Below are 8,710 nucleotides of genomic sequence, written 5' to 3'. Positions count from 1 at the left end.
ACCTCAGCACTCCAAGAGAGAGAGGTAGTTACTGTCCTGTGAATCTTCTGCTGCTTAATGCAACTCAATTTCTGGAGTGATTGCTCAACAACAAAAAAAAAAAAAAGGAAAAAATCCTGTGCTCTTTAATAAAAGTTGTCCCAGTTAAATCTTTCTGTTGAAGACATACTTGACTATTCCCTCTAAGAGGCTTTGATATTTTAGAAATTGATTGTCAGTTTAGTTCATTACAAAATCACATTTCGTTAGCAAATTGCTACACAAAGCCAATTAGGTTGTTCGCTCACGTTACAATACTCTTCCCCTGCTTTGCAAGGAAGTGCTCAACCATCAGTGCCCTCTTTGGGGGTTATTGAGCAGGGCTCTGGGTCTGCTGCAGTGTCACTGCATGACAGTGTAGGACAGCATTTCATGCTCTGAGCAGTGTTAATGGAAACGTTAAAAAGAGCTACCGGTGTCATAGTCACAGTGTTGTACAGGAAAGATAGGGGTGACGCTGGGGAAGGGAGGGGACAGAGGGCAGCTTCAGGGACAACCGGGCATAGCTTGTGGGAGCTTCAGCTAGTGTTTAAGATACCAGAGACTCAGGGGAAAACTGGATCTGGTCCCTTCCCTTTTCAGACAAAAGCAGTGCTTTGAATAGCTTGCTTCCATTTCTGTGAGCTAACCTCTGATCCAGTCTGCTCTTGTCCGTCGCTAACGCTCCCTGTGAGCGTGGGGCAAAAGGTGAGGAATACATTACTGCGAGAACATACAGCTGCATATTATTCTCTTCCTAACTCCGCTTTTAAAAGAGCTTATTCAGAAAAGTCCCTGTTTTGACACTAAGAAGGATTACTGTCACACCCCTTGGCCTGTCCTAACTGTCAGCATTTTTCCATCCACGAACACAAAACATGCATTACTTAAATGACAACGCTCCCCTTTCACTTCAAAATAGTTCTCCCTGGCACTTGCTCTGTGACAACGTAGCCCTGGAAGCTGCCTCACGTCAGCTTTCTGCCCAGGCAAGAACTTCAGGAAGCCAAAAGGAATTAGTCTTAAGCAAAAAGGACATGACAAAATTCTGCTCTCCATCCTAAATTCACCTGCGATCCAGATCGGCTGCTTCCCCCCACAGCATAACCCTGGCTTTGGAAACCTTCTAACACTTGAGAAAAGTACCTGCGCACCACATCCGACATCGTTTCCTGAATCTCCATCACAGATCCAGTTTGCCCTCAGCCTGCAAACGCGCGCACCGACGACAGCCTGTGCAAACAAAACCCCATCCCTGTGTTTTTACAGAGCGAACTCAGGCCGAGTTCACCTTGACTGTCACCTCCTGAAAGCGCCCCGTGGGCAGGGGACAGCCACGGGGGTCAGCAGAGCTGTCACTGGGGGAATTGCACTGTCCACCTTTCGTTAGCGTAACCCGCAGCTGCCAGCCTCCACGGTAACATGGCACCTTCCTCCTCCCCACCAGCCCTCGCCTCTGCTAAGCCAGGAGTTGTGTTCAGTTACCAATTCGCATGCAATGAAGTATCAGAGAAAAGCTTCACAGTAATCCATAGAGTTTCCTTAGGCACGTAAACTCTTAAGAAAATAGCATCACGGGAGCATCAACTCCCCTATCAAACCAATGCCCTAGACACGTAGGTGAACGCACGAACCCCAGGCACACCTCTCAGTCTCGAGACACAGCTTTTAAACTGGACCAAATGGGGAACCAGTGAAATAACATCATCAGGTTAAAACTAATTTCCAAGAAGTTTCTCAGCCGTAGCTTTGTGATTCCTCCCTCTGCCCTAGACTGAGTAATTTCAATTGTATTTTTCTTCTTTTATGCTGCTACTTTCTATATTTTACAACCAGTAGTAAAACTAACCAAAATCTAGCTTCATTTTTTGTTTCTAATTAGTTTCACAGTTTCATAGCCAATGGTATTGGGTCTGACTGCAAAGATAACAGGAAGGTTTAAATAAATAAGCTTCACTGCAATATAAAAATAATGAAAACATTTAACTATAGATCTGAGGGGGAGAGGGATTAAATACATTGACAAAAACTAAGTAAAGCTGGAGGCTTAACACAGCTGACAGTCTGCAAATATTAATGCACTGATTTTTTTAAAGTACTGCCTTAGATAATTGCAGTAAAATAATAAATCAGAATATGTCAGATTAAACAAGGAACTTACACAGCAGTATTTAAAAGATACCTGAATATGTTTCAAAAGCTTAACTGATATGAACCAGGAAGCCCATTAAAGCTGCCCAGTTTTATATGATAATACTAGAAAAAAAAAAAAGTAAAAAAAATACAGCTTGGTATAGTCTAATGGAAACAGGAACCCAGAGGCTGCAGTCCTGGTGCAACTGGACTTCTCCGTAGACCACAGCAGACAAGATGCTATTTCATTCATTAAAAACCAACCCAAATTGACTGGAAATGCACTGATAACGTAAAACTCTCTATCCCTTCTTTTGCATTCTGCAGTGCAGCACGCAATGGGGCACTATCTTAACTCCCCAGGGTCTTGCCCAGTCAAGTCTGGCGTATCTCCCCAGATGGAGACTTCACAGCCTCTCGGACAACGTGTTCCAATACTGTTTGGCTATACTCACGGTGAAAAAATGCCTTGCAATACTTAACCTGAATCCCTTGTATAACCTTCTGCCTACCACTGCTCCTCCTTCCACCGTGCTCCTCTGAGAAGAGTTTGGCTCCGACTTCTCTGCACCCTCCCCTTGACTGCTGAGTTTAAATAGAAGAAATGACCTAGGCAAAGGAGAGAGTACTGAAACAAAATCAAACTTCAGTCTTCAATAGCTTAAACACATGCTAGAAAACATAACGTTCATAAAATGACACTTTGAAATCTGTCTGGTACTACCCATTTCCAGCCCCCACTTGCCACCCTTCAGTTCCTTCTGAGGGAGTTTCTGCAATCTGCACTGAAAATTTGCCTCCACTGGGGACTGACTCATTTTCCTCATTACCATTCACAGATCCCTTGAAGATGTCTGTAGCTCCCAGCCTGGAAAACACCAGAGATGCTCAGCATTTCAGGACAGGGTACGGGTGTCTTTGCACGGGGCTTCCTGCATACTCCTGAGCACAGGCAGGTTCTCAAACCAGCATTTCCCTGCCCGCAGCATCCAAAATGTGCACGCTTCTTCCCAGCGATGCTTTCCTGTTGTTTCACCTGTTCTGCCCAACACCTCCAGCTGGTCTTGAGTGCCAACAGCCCTAGCCAGTACTGAAAACAGATGAGCCCTCTTCTTATTTCGGGTGTCCGCCTCCTCCCCGCTAAGCCAACCACCCTTCCTTGCTATTTGCACCTTGCAGATCTCCTCCCTGCTATAACAAGCGGCTCAGGCTGGGAAGAACCAGATGGCATGTCCCTGGCTATCTAAAGAAACTCCAGCTAATGCAGGCAAGCTATCTGCATGGTGGGAGTGCTGCTGTTTTCCGTCACTCTTGTGGGCTGAGTGCTTTACAGCGCTCAACAGCATGCAGGGAAAAGGGCCTTTTCCCCTCAACAGACTGCGAGTCTGCAGCTGTAGGGAGATTTGTCACCACTTCTAAGGTGGCAAAAAAAATTCTAAGGAAGTAAAAACAGTTTTGTAACAGGTGTGACATGAATCACATGTTAGATGACATAAGCAGGTTACGGTCACCAGATTAGTTAACGCTTTTTTTTTTTTAACATAGAGAAGTATTGTGTTAATTATTCTGCTGCTGGAATATAACTAGTAATATAACTGATTTTTTAGGAAGAATTACTCCAGAACCCACATGCAGGTTTTTTCCAGCAGACACAATAGCTTCTCTGTAGCAAAGAAGAAAACCACCCCCCGAGCCCCTTCCCTCGGTGACAGGCACGAGGTCTTGAGCTCTCTGTCCCCAGGGCTAAAAGGCCTGGGCTGTAGCTGGGGCATAAAACCCCCAGCTCCCTCCTTCCTTCCCTTCCTGTGCCACTTTCTGGAGGGAAACACTCTCTTACTTCCAGGAAGACAGTTTTGGCTTGGCCCTCTCCACTGATGCTATGTGGAGCAGCAGGGGGGACTTGTGCAGGGCTGCGCTGGTACAACACAGCCCTGGGGCTTTGCACGAGGAGCTCACGGTGACACACGTCCCGCTCCTCTCCCAGCGCTAATCACCAGCTCATCATAAAACTATTCCCCTGCAAGCTGGACGGGCACAGCTCAGACCAGTTTTTGGCAATACTTCACCGTCTTCTTGGCTTCAAAAGGTGCCTGTTCACATGGGTCATCCCTAACACGGGGCACCCAGCATCTGTCGATGTAACACGTACTCGCTCCCAGCCACGTAACGTGATGCTGCACAGCTCCCCCTCCACCCCATTGATGGCATCCACATACCTGGTGCAGTTCTTGGTGGAAACCTGTAATGAGAACACGGGGTTCAAACGCTACCACTTTTCCTTGCCCGTATTTCTGAAATGGCCCATCTCACCCTGCAAAAACAAGGATCTGAACATATGTTAACAGCCGCTACCCCCAGGCCTGCTCCCCCATCCTGCCAAAAGCAGGCTTAACTCCTCGTTCATAAAAGCCTTTGACAAGTCCAACTTCCTGGTTCCAAAGGTGCACAGTTCCCCTCCTAAGATTCCCCCGCAGGCTCCCACTGCACAGCCTCGATGCTGACCGCGTTCCTGAAGCTGAAGGCAGCCGAGTTGGTTGGGTGTTCCCGAAGCGGGGAGCTGAAGTGCTCACGCAATGGGAAGCCATGAGGAAAATCTCTGAAGAAAATCCCATCTGCACCTCTAACCTCAAAGACCCCAGCAAGCAGGCACCAGTGCCCAGTGACCTGATCCACACTGCGACAGCGACCAGCTCTCTGCAAAGACCCTTCCTCATCCCTCCCAACCTCTACAGCAGCATAAAAACCATGTTATAAATGCCATCTCCTACAACCACAGGTTTTAACCCTTCTGTGATTTGCGACATCCTAGCAAGTCCTGTCCATGGGTGTTGCAGAAATTGTTCTTAAATCAGAAACTGATGCTGGATGAGAATTTAACTAAACAAAACATAAAAATAATTGGGGAGGGAATCTAAGATTTTTCAACATTTCCATGAAAAAGAATTAAAGCTTTAAAACAAAACAAAAAAAAAGAAACATTTTTGGTCTGTGTCCCAAAGTCCTCAGAAGGAATTTGGGGAAAGGGAGCCAGCAGCATGCATTCATGCCTTCACAACCCCCTCACCCACAGCGTCCGCCTTACTTATCGCCACCGACCCACTGAACACTGAGGAATCACTGGATGCAGCATGCTGACTCTAGTGCTACTTAGTAATCAACTTGAGAAAATTTCAGTGGAAAGGGCTACCTTTTTGTAAAAAAAAAAGGTAATATATCTATGTTATTGAAAGTTATTTGAACAAAAAATGACAGAAATTCCCCATATGAACCACTGCCTTTATCAAGTAACACTCTTCTGCCCAGTCAGCAGCCATTGCTTGCTCTAAGGTACCCTTCTTGTCCGAGCCTGCTTTCCCTTTTCCTTTTACATGGTTTATCAGAGCAACCGCTATTTGACCCAGCGGCCAGATGGGATCTGCTGCTGGCGTCAGACCAGTGTCTCCTGACAGCTGCCCCGAGAAGTACCTTCGTGCTGAGGTTGCTGACAGGATGCCTCAATCAAAAGGCATTGGATGGGATGGATGATGTTCCTACCCCTTTGTACGGCACGCAGCACAGAATGGGTCTTGCACTCAACCCGCAGTACCTGGCGACTACAATTACAAATAGATTAGCTTACAGTCTTTGTATATTTGCCAGATTTAGTAGCTGAAAATTGTCCTGTGTGTGGCTGGCAGAGCGCTTGATGTACCACGAGCTGCGAGTGTGCACTAATCCTGCTGGGGAGTATTACATGAACTTACTTGATCAACAAACGTAGGTGGACCATCACCCTGCTCAATATACAGGATGTGGGGAAACCTATAAAAAGAGACTCTGGTGTGTGGCCTGAGCAGAAGAGCAAGAGGAAGCACAGCCGCTGCCAAGCCTGCGGGAGACTGTTAGCAGTGAATTTGTTCAGAGCATTTGCTAATTCCTTAGAAAGGCAATTACTCCCCGGCACAGAAGAATCATCAAGATTTTATCTTTGAAGCCATTTTTTTCTTTCCATCGGGGGCAGCAAACATGCACCTCCACAGAAGTTACTAAAAAACCCCCAGCCACTTCTAGACCTTGGTAAATAGCAGCGGCTGGCTTTCTGAAAGTGTCAGTTAGACACTAAATACGTTAGTGGCTGTCTTTATGGCTTCCTCTCTCCAGCTCACAGTTGTGGCAGACTACAGTCTGATATTGCTGTCTTCTTGTTTTTTATTTCTAGGCTTCCCAGAACATACTCGCTTTCCTACAAAACCGTTAATTACCATTAAGAACATTGCAATTTCCAAGCCTTCAGAAGGCCCTGAAACCCTGGAGGGCTTTAAAACCCCTGCTTTAATCACTCTGGCAGCACAGATGAGACAAAGCCCAGGAGCACCTGGGCTCCATCTCCACAAACACCTCTCAGTTCCAACCCTTGTTAGATACCACGGCAACAAACAGCAAGCCAAAGGCGACGCAGGCAGAACCAGTGCCAGGACTGAGACAGCCTGGCCTGTCTTTTCTATGTGTGTTTACAAAAATTCACCCAAAACCTACATCTACAAGGAAGGGGTCAGGCAGAAGACCATATGGAATTGCTTTAGATCCACATTACAGCATACACAGCAAACCTGCACCTCAATTCCTGCCTCTTTTCCCTTGCAGGGCATTTCTTCGAGGCATTCTAGTAGGCAAGCCTTCGTGCTTCCTTAGAGCATCCCAATTCAAGAGGCAGGGCAGAAGCCCCATGTTTTGTGACCAGCAGGCTCAGCCGGGTGGCAGAGACTCCACAGTGATTCTGCTGGAAAAGTCCAGCAGCAGAAACACTGCGGAGTTGCGCTTTTAAAGCACTAATTCAAACCCTCAACCAACCAGCTCCCTGCAGGGTCATTCGACAAGGCGGCACTGAGATGCCCAGTGCTGAACGCAGCACAGCTCAATCCAGGTCACTGAAGAGAGGACACCAGAAGCAATCAGCGCTACCTGACACGGCCCTTGTAGCTTTAACCAAGCACCTCATCTCCACCAGACGCCCTGCCGCACTGCTCTTGGAGCAATTCCTCCAATACCATGTTATACTGGCTAAGAAAAAAAAAAAAAAACAACACCAGGAGTGTTTTAAAATGGTAACCCACACTGCCTCCCCACCATCAGACTTTACCCAGCAAGTCTGAAATCCTTCCAAGGCTGCAAATCTCTAGGATTCCCCAGCACAAGTTCTTAAGTCTCATTCGTATCCGCATTTTTGTCAGCAAAGATCTTCCAGAGCTCCCATCTAAAAAGGTTCCTCCTATTTCTGAAACACATAATTTCACAAGCTCTAATACTTTGGTTTACAACTGGATTACAATATAAATTAAATAAGAATAATGCTAAATGAGTTTATATTGAAACACTTTATATATGTATACATATATATGTATATACAGGTATGTGTGTGTGCACTCCCTAATGACAGCTAGAGGAAGCAAAAGTCATTCTCCAAAGGCTTCTAATCTTCCAACTAGCATGGTCAACTTATCCATTGCAACAATTCCCTGTGCATAAAAGCTAATGAAGCACTGGAAGGCGGTGCTGGTGAACAGCTGGATCGCGCAGGAACAGAAAGACAATAAATTATAAGAAGCAGTAGTAACTTGTTCACAGTTGGGATGAGGATAATGTTATAGGAAACCTGAATTTTCTACAGTTCCCAGGAATAAAAAGTCAAAGGTCACTAAAGATTACAGTTGGATATATTTTAGCTAATCCTAAAAGCAAAGATCAGATCTGACACAAAGAAACGGTAGAAACCACATTAAATTTCTCCCAGCAGGCTAAACTCCAGTACCATCCGATTCAGCGGGAAGATTTCCAATACCTCCACCACGAGCAGAATTCAGCCCAGTGATGCTTTGATCACTGCCTCCAGCTCAGCAACAGACATGTTCACAAGGAGGAAGATTCCTTGAAGCCAACTCAATCTTACATCCAAAAGAAAATGCTCCCAGTCCTTCCTTGATTCTACTTCTATCATCCCAAACATCGCATTCAATCTCCCCTAGTCCCAGCCTCTGTGTTTTCCTACGTTTCGCAAAATAAAGCCTTTCAGCAATAATACCAAGGCAGATGGAAATATTTTAGAGATGGTAGCACCCTTCAAATAATTTTATAACCCACTTGAGTGGGTTCCAGATTAGGAATACCCTAAATTTCTAGTAAGACTAACAAAACTTTGCCCTGCTGCATTTTATTTAAAAACAAAAACACCCAACAAATCTACTCCAAATCTACTCCAAATGTTCTGTTAGACGTTAGTTTCAAGCAGCAGCCAGTAGTGTTTGCATAGTTCTAGCTTTTATTTGGTTAAAAATATATATATATAAAAAACCATATATATATATGTATGTATTTTATATTAAAATATCCTTTGAATTACAATGATTAAAATAAAGATACTTAGCTCCTCTTTAGGACCTTCCACTGAAGATGACAAAGCTCTATGCGTGGATCTCACCCGGTGACAGGAGTAATGCTCATCTTGGAGAATATCGTTATCGCCAAACGAAGCTTCGCCGGCAGTCAGTGGCAGCGCCACCGAAAGACCCCAGACTTTCTGACT

The sequence above is a fragment of the Pterocles gutturalis genome, unplaced genomic scaffold (assembly GCF_000699245.1).
Source record: "Pterocles gutturalis isolate BGI_N339 unplaced genomic scaffold, ASM69924v1 scaffold37046, whole genome shotgun sequence".
In the NCBI taxonomy this organism is placed as follows: domain Eukaryota; kingdom Metazoa; phylum Chordata; class Aves; order Pterocliformes; family Pteroclidae; genus Pterocles; species Pterocles gutturalis.
This window is presented reverse-complemented; position numbering follows the sequence as displayed.